Source organism: Ochlerotatus camptorhynchus, unplaced genomic scaffold, assembly GCF_037179485.1.
Source record: "Ochlerotatus camptorhynchus isolate MF236.1 unplaced genomic scaffold, CSIRO-AGI_Acam_v1.1 ptg000586l, whole genome shotgun sequence".
Lineage (NCBI taxonomy): Eukaryota > Metazoa > Arthropoda > Insecta > Diptera > Culicidae > Ochlerotatus > Ochlerotatus camptorhynchus.
The window spans coordinates 381,986-395,825 of NW_027041066.1; the positions used below are offsets into that span (position 1 = coordinate 381,986).

General features: G+C 37.8%; 1 protein-coding gene across 1 annotated transcript in view; it reads left to right on the forward strand.

Moving 5' to 3' along the window:
- Window positions 1–2,177: 2,177 nt before the first annotated feature.
- The window catches only part of LOC135713834 (glucose dehydrogenase [FAD, quinone]-like), a 35,875-nt gene continuing 24,212 nt past the window's right edge, over window positions 2,178–13,840 (forward strand). Inside the window, exon 1 of the mRNA XM_065237070.1 lies at window positions 2,178–3,069. The gene's annotated coding sequence lies outside the window, so the exon portion shown is untranslated. The remainder of the gene's footprint in view (window positions 3,070–13,840) is intronic.

Genomic DNA, 13,840 nt, shown 5'->3' on the forward strand with positions numbered 1-13,840 from the left:
TATTTTGAATAATTTCTGAGCACCCTGGTATCTTGAGAGGATATCTGGGATATACGATTTGAATTGATGAGCAGTTTAAGATCTTCAGAATGATACCTGATCAAGCTAAAGTCTTGAACACATATTTTGAAGACTTTTTGGAGATCTATGCTCACCTGGAGATCTTTGGATTAATTTCTGAGCAATTGGCTATTTGAAATAATAGCTGGGAGATGTGATTTGAAATGTTGGGCAGTTGAAGATCTCCAGAATGATACCTGATCAAGCTGAAGTCTAAAACAAATATCGTGAGATTTTTTTTTTGGAGATCTCTGATTACTTGAAGGCCTTTCGTATAATTTGTGAGCAATACCAAATCTTGAGAGGATATCTGAGAGATATGATTTTAATTGTTGTGAATGATACCTGATCAAACTGAAGTCTTGAGTAAATAGCTTTTGGGAGATCAATGATCATCTGGAATCATTTTTGAGAAATCTAGTATTCGAGAGAATATCTGAGAGATGCGATTTTAATAGTTGGTCATTTGCAGACCTTCAGAATGATTACTGAGCAAAATGATAACTATCTTGAAGACTTTTTGGAGATCTATAATCTATGATCACGCAGAAGTCTTTCACAGATATCTTGAATTTTTATTGGGATCTATGATTACCTGAAGGTCTTTTAAATAATTTCTGACCAACCTGGTACGATGAGAGAATATCTGAGAGTTGTGATTTAAACCCTCGTGCAGTTGAAGATCTTCAGAATGAAACCTGATCAAGCTGAAGTCTCGAACACATATCCTGAGGAGTATGATCATGTATTTGGAATCATTTCTGAGCAACCTGACGTTTGAGAGAATAACTGGAAAATGTGATTTTAATTGATGGGAAGTTGAAGATCTCCAGAATAATACCAGATCAAGCTGAAATCATAAAAAATATCCTGATGACTTCAATTGTTTCGCTTAGTACTGTATCCGAGGTTTGATCAACATTGAGCTTATTTTGAATCTTTGACAGGTATCTGAACAGGTACTATATTCTCCATACATTTTCCCATACAATCTTTAGAGCTCTCCCGAAAATCCAGATCTTAACCATCGATCAAATTTTGCACAGCTGTGGGGAGCAGGCCATGTGGCCATCATTAAGAAAAAGGAATAACATAATTTTAAATAATTCCCCCGCCACCACTGGCAAAAAGAGATGATCGCCGACTTGCTCATGTACCGACGATGTGTTTGAAACAGTTCTATCGATTTTTACCGCACCGCTGTTATCTGAAGGAAGGCATCCAGTCGTAGGTTTGGAAATTGTAGCTATTGTTACCTCTACCACGGTATGTGCTCCTGTCATCGTCGACTTGACGATCTCGATGGACACGGGTAGGGTAGGGTAGGTGCTGCTACTGTACCTTTCGACCAATGACAGTAATTGATGGTATGTTCCCATCCAGAGTTATGTACTTATGCCTCAGAAAAATCCCACCGATCTCGGCTGGGATTGAACCCAGATCCATTGGGGTGAGAAAGCAGGCACGCTTACTACACCACCGCCAGCGGCTAAATTTTATTTTGAATATACATTGGTTTAGTTGTGTAGGAGTAAAACAATAAATTATCCGATGAAGGTTAACCTATAAACAACATAGACAGTTCTGTGGAGATTATAATGGATGCACGGATCGCAGACACTTGCCAACCTCCTTAAACTGTCATAGTAGTTTATAAACAGCTTCCAAATACAGTGAAACCTCGACTGAACCGTGAATCAGATTTTTGCCACGAGTGTTCGCAATATAGAACAACATAGAACTGGACATCATTTTTTTAATTGTGCTGAAATCTTAATTTTTTTGTGAGACCTGGTTTGAGCAACGTAGCAGAAACATTTTGTAATTAATTTGTAAAGAAGTTGATGATGCACAACATTTAAGATGTTGAAATTGTGCTGCCAATATTTCCCAATTTTAAGCCAAATGTTCATGGAATGAAACGCTTGTATAAATTCTCTTTTTATTACTTAATCGATTATTGCATTGATTTGCTTCTTTTCTTCGTCTTCCATTCTAATTAATCATCCCAATGTATACCACTAATAGCCTCAACAACCTTTTGGCAGCCCTGACCGACACATGGTGCTGGTGGATGGGAAGCTTAACCACCTTGCCAAAGCGTCTTGCGTGTCTCGGATTTTCTACGTCACCATAGTGAGAGCGAAAAAAATACGAAAAAAATGAGCGAGCAAAGAGTAGCTCCACAACTCCGGCGGACCCCAGACACGAGTCAACCGCCGTGGTGTGCAGTGCAGAACATCACCGACAGCCGTATTGATCGGGTGTTGCTAGTGGTACCTTGCTCTCGCAAAAGTTTACGATTTTAGTTTTCCTGATTCGAGCTTCTGTAGTCACTTTTTTCTGCATCATCAGTGCAAAATTTGATGGTACTCGTTTCGGTTTGTTTTCGATAAGTGCTCTTGTTTTGTTGAGCGACGACGTGAAGAAACTTTTAAAAGTGGTGTTATTTTAGCAAACTTACATTATACCAAAGAAAACCAGTGAAATTTACAGTGCAGTCAGTGGTGATTCAAAATAAACGTTGCTTAGCTACAAAAGTGGTGAGATCAGAGTAATTACAGAGCGGGTTTTTTATATGGAATCTCCAACGATTTTCGGAAGCCTGGTGTGTTTGTAAAAGTGAAACAAAAACGAATGAATAAGTGATAAACCTGCGATAAAAGAAAAGTTGGCGATAAGCAACCGAAAGAGAAATATCATCTTCAAATAAAGAAATATAAAAATATCGCTTTGATGTGTGCTTTATGATCTGCAAGTGAAAATTGCAGCCGACAAAAAAAACGTAGAAAAGTGCCAAAAATTGGAAAGTTTTATTGAATCTTGTGAATGGGGCTTTAAATCCGCAATCAGTTCAGTAGATCTCGGAACCGGAAATAACGTCTCGAAGCAAGGATCAGACGACGATCCAATTCTACAAATTCGCAAAGCGTAATTCGATGTGGATCATACCGAACAAAGAAGGTCGATGATGAATAATATCTACACGGAATCACCAATTTGAAACAAGTGAGTAATAGACGGTCGATTAAACTTTCTTCGATAACATTTTTGTGATCACTTGCCGTGGTTGTTGCACATATTGATAGTGGATGACGACAACTGTAAATTTTAGATATGTACATCTATATGCGAACAGAAACGGTTCATGGTGCGTGGTGAAATTGCGCAACTTTGCGCGTTCGAAAGTGGATGACTCTCTCTCTCCCTTTTTTGTTCAACATGTTTTCTTGCTCCGTTGTTGTCGAACGCTGCTGAGCTGCAATTTACTACCGATACATACTACTGGCTTTGCCATCAACCCCCCTTCTGTAAGGGAAGACGCAAGTAGAGGGGTTAAGTTTATCAAAACGGACCGCTGCTGGGCGGATGTTGAAATTTGGAAGATCGAAAACAAAATCAACTATGTTGTGTAAGCATGGTATCAGTTTATTGCTAATGCAAAAGCGAATGCGGATGCGAATTTAAAATGACAGAGATCACTGGTGTGCTTTGTCTGGTGATGAATGGAGAGCAAATGTTTAAATAAAAAATAAAAGATTTCTTGTTGATACATTTAGGATTTCACTGTATACAAAGCATGTCAAAGTTTTGAATTGTATAAGGGTTTATTGATAGAGCACTATATTCCGTTATTCCTCTTGGGCTTTCCAACTTGATAAAAACTCGAGTTTCGCAGCAACATTTACTGGCAAATGTAAATTTAACCGGACTTTCACTTCAAAATAATTCAAACCCACACGTTTCCATCCACAATACATTCAGGTAAACCTAAGTTTTACATTCTCATCAAAGTTCACTTAAGATTGTCTAATATGTTAAATCATGATGAAAATGCAAAACATAATTTCAAAACAAATCAAAAATAAAACATTAATTGATTGCCTTATGTGGGTCTCAGATATTCTAGTCGGTTAAGGCCACGGTATTACCAACGGTCCGGTCGAGGAAATCTTTCGGGTTGGAAATTTTCTCGATTTCAGGCATATAGGCATATAGTAAAATTGGGCTTGCAACACAATACACATAGTTGACACAGAAAGCACTCAATAACTGTGGAAGTGCTCACACTAAGTTGAGTTAATAACAGGCGAAAGTTTGTTTGAGCGTAAAAACAAAAGTAAAATTCAAAAAAATATGTGTTATTATCAATCGAACTAGCGGCGCCGGTGGTGTAGTGGTAAGCGTGATTGCCTCTCACCCCAGTAGGCCTGGGTTCAATCCCAGTCAGCGCCGCCGGGATGTTCTGAGGCATGACATCTCTGATCACGCCAAGGGAAGTAAAGCCGGTGTTCCCTGGTTCATGAGTTGGGTCGATAGGTAGGGTCCACGTGTGGGAGCTGCTTTCCTGGCGTCGGTAGCATTGGTACCCAGCACGGAAAACAATCGACGGAAAAAAATGTTCAATAACGTCCAGGGGTCGTCATAGTTAGTTTCGTTGATACTAGAGATCACTGAATCACCACGGCTTGCCTGTCACAGGAAGGAAGTGTTGGATAGTGGGGGAGAGTAAATCCGATCTGGATTCCCTTTGGAAAGTAATATCATCTCTTAAAATCTCATAAGCAAATGATCCGCCCATATTTTATTTGTTTAAAGAGGCTTGGGATAGAACTCACAATCTTCTGCAAAAACGGTTGTCACTAGGCCACCGATCCCATCAAAACACACTACTAAGACTCACGATCATTTAAGCCCTGTGACATGGAGCTATTCCAATATAATGAAATCATCAGAAGGCGTCAACTATGCTTTCGAAAACGAATCGAGAATGCGTCATATTTTACCATGAATACCACTTTTTGTCGCACCATTCCGACCGAGTTCTATCTGTAGCAATTTTTTACGTATTTTACTATAATAAGTAGGAGAGTGGGATTGAGCCCACGATATTCTACTCAGTAAGGAAAAATGTTGCTACTAGGACACCGAGCTCCCTATATCACAACAACTTACAATCATCCACACTATTCAAATGTAATGATGTCTACGGAAGAGTCAATTAAGGATTAGAACCCAGATTGAGCATACGTCATATTTTACCTAAAATATTACTTTTTCATCGCACCGCATCGAACTTTAAATATTTTCACGCTTTCCACTACACCACCGGCGCCGCTGTGAATGATTTGGTCTGAAGTCGAAGACAGTTTGGAGAACCTGCAAAATCTTATATACGTGGAAGTGAATCTTTTTGATGCGCTTAGACTCTATTAATCTGCCCAGACATGTTTTAAATGATAAGCCTTTTTTTTTCTTTGATTTATTTTCCGCCTATCTTGTTTTCCATACTGAGTACCAATACTATCGACGCCAGGGAGGCAGCTTCCACACCTGGACCCGAACCATCAACTAATAGACCGGGGACCAACGGTTTTACTTCCCTTCCGAAAGAAGACGTGATCACAGATTTTGTGCCTCAGACTGTGCAATTTGGATTGAACCCAGGCCTTTTGGGGTGAGAGGCAATCACACTTACCACTAAACCACCGGCGCCACTTAAATTATTAGCCTTATATTGCAAAAACACAAATATCGGCTTTCTGATTACTTGGGAAGCGAATCGATGTACTCTTACGAACACTGCATGTTAAAATATTTGAGTACATATTGATTCTAAGTTCGGGGCCTCCCTTAGGTCAGTCAGTAAAGGCACAGCTACAAACCATGACCATTCTGGAGATGGCTGGGTTTGATTCCTGGTCCGGTCTAGGAATGTTTCGAGTTGGAAAATTTCTCAACTTCCCTGGGCATAGAGTATGATTTTACTTGCCACATACTAATGGTATCGAAAGCTCTCAATTAATAACTGTTGAGAGCACGCAATAAGCTAATATTCGAAAAGCAATAAGTTTGAAATGCAAAGAAGAAGAATATGGTTCTAAGTATTGTTAGACTGTATACACTCTTAGAAAAACAACATATTTTACTCGTGACGGAATCCATCTTTGACATAAAGGATGAGACGTAAACAAACATGTCATGTAAAATTAAGTGCTCCTAGACTGTAAACTTTGTTGCTCTACGAAAAGTACGTTTGAATGAGCTGAATTTCGCGTTTGCTATGATTAATTTTTTGTCAAAATTGACGCTCGTATATGTCAGTCTCAGAGCTCCTAAATTTATAAGAATTCTTCTAAGCTCATAGATCCTGTGTACAAGCAAACCACACACAAAAAAAAAGAAGAATAAATTAAGTACTAATGGATGGAAAATGGATGTAATGTCGGCTTAAATCCCCCTTATTTGGGTCCATAAATAAATTCAGCCATCGACTAAATTTTCTATGGCGACCAAAAATATCCATTAGTACCGTCCCAATGACGCATTCATCTAGAGAAAATTGATAAATAGCAGATTTTTAGCGATGGGCCCAATCTTAGAGCCATTTCCTTACCCTGCTTTTTTCAAGTTCTTGATTAGCATCCAGATTCAGTATTTAAATGCATCTGCTAGGGGAAATGGCTCTAATGTTGGCCTATGGATCTAAGGTTGGGCCCATCGCTAAAAATCTGCTATTTATCAATTTTATCTAGATTAACGCGTCATTGGGACGGTACTAATGGATATTTTTGGTCGCCATTGACAATTTAGTCGATTGCTGAATTTTTGTATGGGCCCAAATTAGGGGCATTTAGGCCGACATTACATCCATTTCCCCATACGTTACAAAAACCGAATTTGTTGTAGTTTCCTATTTCACAGCAACAGATTCACTTTCTACCACTGTATAGAAAACTGACATCTCAGCATGTTGCTGTGTTTCTGCAATATTGTTGATAGCAACTTAAATCAAAAGTGTGTTTCGGCTGCCGGAATAGAGACTATTTCCGTTCAACATATTACCCTGAACATATGGCCCTGGCATATGAGAATATTACTAGTTACATATTAAACAACAGCTATATGATAACCATGGAGAATCCACACTGTCAGTGCATGAAGGAAAATCCGGTAGCACGTCTAGTTTACTCCCCAGTTAGTTTGTGCTACTTCTCAAGAAATTGAGCCTCGCTTTCCAATGCACCTCAAGCCTCGTAACATGTTTTTATCGATAGCGAACAAAAACGTCTTGGGTTAAAACTTCGCGATTGTAACATTTGGGGGTATGGTGTGGTATGCTACATATATGAATCATATTTACGTACATACTTATATACGAGAAACATATCATGCCAGTACACAGTGAGCATGCTCCAAATTTGTGCTACTACATAACAGTTCTAATGATAACAGTAGCTTGCTTTATTTTGTAGCGAATTTGGACCAGTGCAATTATAAGCCGAGTGCAGGCGTAACTCTCAATTTGCTTCATTATTGTTCCGAGTACAATTGTGGCTGCAATATTTTACGCACTTTACCGTCCCATGTTTGCCTGGTTCATGCCAAATGTTGTTGTTATTGATGTTGTTACAGGTTGCTATATGAGTTCGTATATACAGGGCAGCGGCAGGCACTTATGTATCGACTTGAAGAAGCCACTGATGATGCTTTCAATTTCCTAGCCATGTGCTACTTTTCAAAGGCGCGTTTCTCGGTGTTGATTCGAAGCAACCAATTTTTGCAACAATGCAAGGCTGTATTTTGGCTAGAGTGAATGTAATCAACAAATGGGAGAAGGAAATTGGGCATACCTTTCATGATGTTTGTTGTTCGTTACTATATTGTTTTTGTGTACATGTTTTGTGTGTTTACTTCAAAGATCGTCAGGGTAACCAACGAGCAAAAGGGGGCAGGTACGGTGGAAACAATGTACATGCACTTTACTATTATGCATCTCGGATGATGTATATTACAAGGTCTCTTGCAAAGCAGTATCGCTGCAAATTTTCTCGTTACAAACGCTGATTTTATTAAGTGCGATATAAAGCCAGGCCATGATTAAGGGCTATTGAGAAGCACACATAAGAAGCCCGCTGCGGCTTTTAAAGCACACTTCGTTCGTAAATGATGCTAGAAATTGAAAGCGTTTCTGATCGGATCTAGGCTACAGCAGTAGCGCTGGTTAGTGTTATTGAGACACGGTTCAAAATTGGATAACTATGTCATGTTTCGTTAACTATCTTTTCAGCACTGTGGAAGAAGTAAGGCTTGCAATCCATCCTGAATGGGTACAGCAAATTTATGAGGTGGTTCGCCAAAACTTTCTTTATTATATTTGGTTTATTTTTAGACTGAGTTTTATGAGTTGCATCTGTAGCTTTTAGCATCACACTTGAACCTTAAGAGATAATCGGGCATGGTAGGCTTAGAAAACTTTTAATTATTTACTTGAAAAGCTTGAAAATCAAACTACGTTGAGAGCAGGCATATGCTCCATCAACCCTGCTATTTGAGTGTGAACTTAAGGGAAAAATTCTTGGTCATTTCATCCTTTGAGAAGCAAGTAAAGCCTTTGTGTTGAGGAGTTCAAGTTGTAGACTCTAAAACATTTATTTAAAAGTGATAATAAAACTGATCACGTTAAATTTATCAGAAAGTGAGAAATATTTGAAGCACAAGGCTTGAAAAATAAACATCCTCTAAAAAAAAAAGAAAACATCTCATTTTTTACCTAAAAGGAACGAACGTTGCTTTGTATTTTTTAAATTATGCTTATTTTGAGGGAATTATTATGGTAAACACATAGCTGAGATTTTTTTTAAATTGTTGTACACATAACGAATTCTTTTTTTTAGCTCCGGATATCCCTCCCACTCGTATCAGATAATTTCAAATTTTAAATCATCATATTTATCAAATTAGAAATTTTGAAGCGCTTCACTTGACACAAACTGTTCTAAAGGGCCAGTGGCAGGGCAGTGCAGCAAACAAGGAGTTCCAATGTCATGACCAATGCTCAAAAAGTGTCAGAGATGTGTATGCTAGAAAACTTGAAGTGATAGGGAATATCAGTCATCATGAAATCCATTTTCTGGAATCTTCAAGGAATCACCATAAACTTAAACTTTTAATAAAACATTGGAACATTTTTTCTTGATAATTTTTTGTAAACTTATTGCAGAAAACTATTCCTACTGTCCTAAAAAAATTAATTTCTGTGCAGAAACTTTGACATAACAGAAATTAATCAAAAATTTACCGATAGATGATGCCCTACGATTGTTTTTTGTTTTCAATTTTCATGTGTCTATTTAGAAAGAAAAAGAAATGAAACATTTCTTAGGATACACCATTTTGAAAAGTTAGACATAAGTAAAATTGGTCACCACAAACTTGATTAATTGGCCATAGTGAACAAAATTTCATGGAAATCGGAGAGGTTCGGGTCTGAAATTCGTATTTCACCTGGATTCGCTTATTAATTTTCAAACAGCAGGATATTTAAAACCATATTGAGTATCGTGAACATTATATTAGATTAGAAAAAAATAAATGGCATATTGAGTTCCATGGACCACGGTGTGGACTCATTAGGCTGAAAGTCTTTACTCTGAATGGATCAACAGGACGACAATGAGTAAGGAAAGTAGTTTTAGAAGAAGCGATTGTGTGATTGTTATGGACATCTTGGACTTGAAAAGATTGAAAAATCAAGATACAAATTTCAGTTAAGTGTTAATTCAGGAAGGAGTCCGTTGTTCCTGTTATACTAAGCACATCGTACGTTTTACCTCTTTTTTATTTTGAAAGGGTTTTAACAGAAAAGTGGAATGTTTCTTCTAAAGGTGACTTCTATACTAATTTACCTACCTTCCCATATTACCGTTGGATAAGTCACAAACTGTTAATATTGTTTTTAAATGTGACATTGTTTATTGATTCTAAATTTGTCCTACGAGTTTGAAATTGGTATACACAGCTAAAAAAAAGTAGTGTAAATTTCCGTTACTATGATGCACATAAATGGAGCGTCGTATAAAGGGTGTCCACGATGAAATTGCCACACACAAAATTGATTCGCAAAATTCGAGTTTTCATCCGATTGCCATCAAATTTTCAGGGATTGAGAAATAACTATTAAACTTCATTTTACCATTTTACTCGTATTTTATTTACAGTCCATACGCAAATGCCCGCACCTTGGCCTTAACCCCGGCCATAAGATTCTGCACAACCTGTGAATCAACCGTTTTTTGCATGTAAACCCATACTTTCTTCAGTTCCTCGACTGTCTTCACTACCTTAGGTCGTTTAAGAAGGTGCTGCTTCATAATCGCCCAGTACTTCTCGATGGGGCGGAGCTCCGGAGTGTTGGGAGGGTTGAACATTTTCGGCACGAAATTGACCTTATTGTCCGCATACCACTTCAGCACGTCCTTGGAGTAGTGGCATGAGGCCAAATCCGGCCAGAAGATTGTTGGGACGTTGTGGGCCTTCAGGAGAGGAAGCAGCCGCTTCTGGAGGCACTCTTTTATGTACACCTGTCCGTTCATCGTGTCCTGGGTCACGAAAGGTGCACTCCGCTTCCCGCACGTGCAGATGGCTTGCCAAACCAGGAATTTCTTCGCAAATTTGGACATCTTCTGAGTGCGGACATGCTCCGGAACGCTGAACTTATCCTTGGCCGTGAAAAACAGGTTGCCGGGGATCTGTTTGAAGTCGGCCTTCACATATGTTTCGTCGTCCATGATGCAGCATTCAACTTTCGTCAGCATGTTGAGGTACAACTTCCTGGCACGGGTTTTGGCGGACTTGTTCTGCTTCTCGTCGCGATTAGGGGCCTTTTGTACCTTGAACGTTCGAAGCCCAGCCTTAGTTTTGGCCTTCTGGACAAAACTTCGGCTTAGGTGCAGCTTCTTAGCCACATCCCTAACGGAGGCGTTCGGATTTCGGTTGAAGGCCCCAACTACGCGGTTGTGATTTTTGGTTTTGTACGGAATACTTTTTCCTTCACTTCTGGGCTTCCGATCGGTGGTCAACCGTTCCTCGAACCGCTTAATCACTCGCAACACCGTGGAATTCGCGATTCCCAACGTTTTAGCGATGGAACGATGCGAGAGATCCTTGTTCTCGTGATGAATGCGCAAGATTTTATCACGCACGAGCTGTTCTTTCGACTCCATTTCTGCGAGTTTTGATCACAGGACTTTAAAACTTGCAGGATGTAAATAATGCACTATGAACTAAATCCACCCAAATTTTCATTAAATTCTACCCAACGGTTAAAAAGTTAGAGCAATTTCATAGTGTGGCAATTTCATCGTGGACACCCTTTATCATACAAGTTTAGATTATAGATCGTGTAAATTTATGAGACATGTCATGCAATATTCCATATATTGTATGCAACTGTCCACTTTTGTTTGCAACATTTCTTGCAAGTTGCTAGTTTACGTGAAAAGGAAGTTTACATGTATGAATGTTTGCATGCATGGATGTTTACATCGTCAGTAAAATTTAGAATTTTTTGGTGTGCGGACACATCGAAACGTCATAGGATTTACTTAGTCATAACGGATGAAGGCAAAAATTGAACGGAAAAATGGATACGCTAGGAAGGCCAGACAACAATGTACAGACAGTTTCGTAAATTGCTGTATTTTAAGTCATTATCGTATATAAGAATGACATACATCGCCTTATGTTAAAGTTAAATCTTATATCATTTTTCCATCGTACTGTATCGCAAATTAAATCAGATTACATCGTTAGACTTTTCAAATTGAATTTGTTATTACACATTAAACAACTTCTGTACATATAAGCATTTTTTTACATTATATACGATTGTTTGTTTGTATATATGTTTTAAAAATCAGAGTAAACAACTTTGAATAAACGTGCATTCTTGTTGTCTGGGGTTTTTATTATTATTTTTAGTAAAATGAGTGTAAATATTCATACCATGAGTTCTCAAAGGATTTTTATAGGAGGATTTGAATAAAACAATTGTACCAAATGTATGGTTGGTACGTTTACGGAAAAATTGTGTGTTCTGCTCAATATGACTAAAATAGGCGCTTAGACCGAAGAAGTTTTTTAAACTATCTAAAGATATTTAAATAATACAAAATTAAGGGAATTTCGAAGGAAAATCCTGAGTGAACTCAACATAATTTTGAAGAGAATTTTAAGATTATTTTGAGAAGGGTTTCAAGAGTTTCAGTTTCAGGAAATTAGGATTTTTTAAGGAAGAATTATAAGCAATTATTGTAGTGTTAGGATCATTCCTGCCTTCTCCGGGGAGTAGCTTTGAACTCGTGACTAAGCTTGAGAGGAATGGATGCTAACAACACGCCGAGGCATCCCAAACTCTTATGCTGGTAAGCTCCACTCGGAATTATCCTCGTATCCTAGTATCTGATGTCGAAATCAAAATTAATAGAATTGGCTCTAAGCAAACTTTTTGCAGATCATCCAAACAGAGTTTAACAATTTTTGTCTAATATGTCTAATATGTAATAATAATGTAATTTTCATAATTCTGGAAATATATTTTTCCATATTCTAACTATAGGACTACATAAAAATTTGTGAGCATAAACATGAGCATGATTGACCGCCTACGGATGCTACTCTGTTATTGTCAGATCAGCTGCAATTACGCAGAGAACTAATAGACAATACTTGGGACAATTATTAGCGGAAGATAAAGTGTTTATTGTGTTGTACCTTTTGACTATAGTTTTAAGATGTATTGTATAGTGACCAAGAATCCTCGGCTCTGTTAAGTTAATTCGGTTGAGCCTTATCAAATAAATTAATGAACAAAAAAAAAAAAAAATACTTGGGACAATTATGATCTCAAACTAGGCAATACCAGCGCCAGCCGCACCCGAACGCAGGTCAAAAAATAAATGGATAGCAATATGTTGATGTGATACCCGCTATGTTGGAAATTTGATAAATCCTCTGCATTTCCATGAGAAATAACTGAGATGTTGGATAAAAGGGTTGGGATTGCAACATGATTCGTAGTAAACGATAACCTGAATTGATGTCCTACCGACCCTATAACGCTAAGGAGCTTGGGATTGAACTAAGGCAGCCGAGTCTATTATCAAAGTTGGTGCTATAACAATTAAACCCCAACGGCGGGCGACTAACGATCTTTCAATCCCGAAGACTAAAAGGTACAAAAAAGCACTTTAGATGGGAACAGAACCGATAAAACTTTCACATTATCCAATACATCACAAAAAGCTACGACCGACGCGACATGAAATTAGCTTCATTTGAACTTGAAAACTAGATACGATAAATCGAAACTATTACTTATTCTAACTTAAACCACTCCCGCGCCATCAAGGCCATCTTGCCGAACCAAACAAAAAAAATTGTGAGATACCAAACTTGAAAAAATATTCGTACTTAAAAAAACAGTATCCCAGTGTGGCATACAAACAGAAATAGTCAAAATTATGGAATCCCAAAAACATCAAGTGCCTTTGAGTAAGGGTTTTTAATGGTTCTCATGAATAAAAAGTTGATTCTAAAATATGGGAATAACATCAAACAAAAATTGTCACCCCATCAGAATTTGGAACATAATTTTAAAATCGCATTCATTGACCTCTCCTATTCTATTCATTACACACTTAGATTTTTTATAGGAGTGTACTTTACTAGGTTTTTGAATAACTGTAAAACTCGGTTAAAACTCAAATGACCGTTATTTGTAAAGATTCGATAAAATCGACAAATTTTATTTTTCATCATTAAACGGGGTTAACAGAACTTAGTTTGTAAATTTTCGTAACACATTTTCTTAACTTTGAATTTTGCACAGATTTTTAAAATTTTACCGAACAGTTCCGCAATTCAAAAACTCGTTAAAAGCTACTGACTGGATACCCAAGCAACACGCAAGTTCTATAACAGGTTATATAACCTTTAT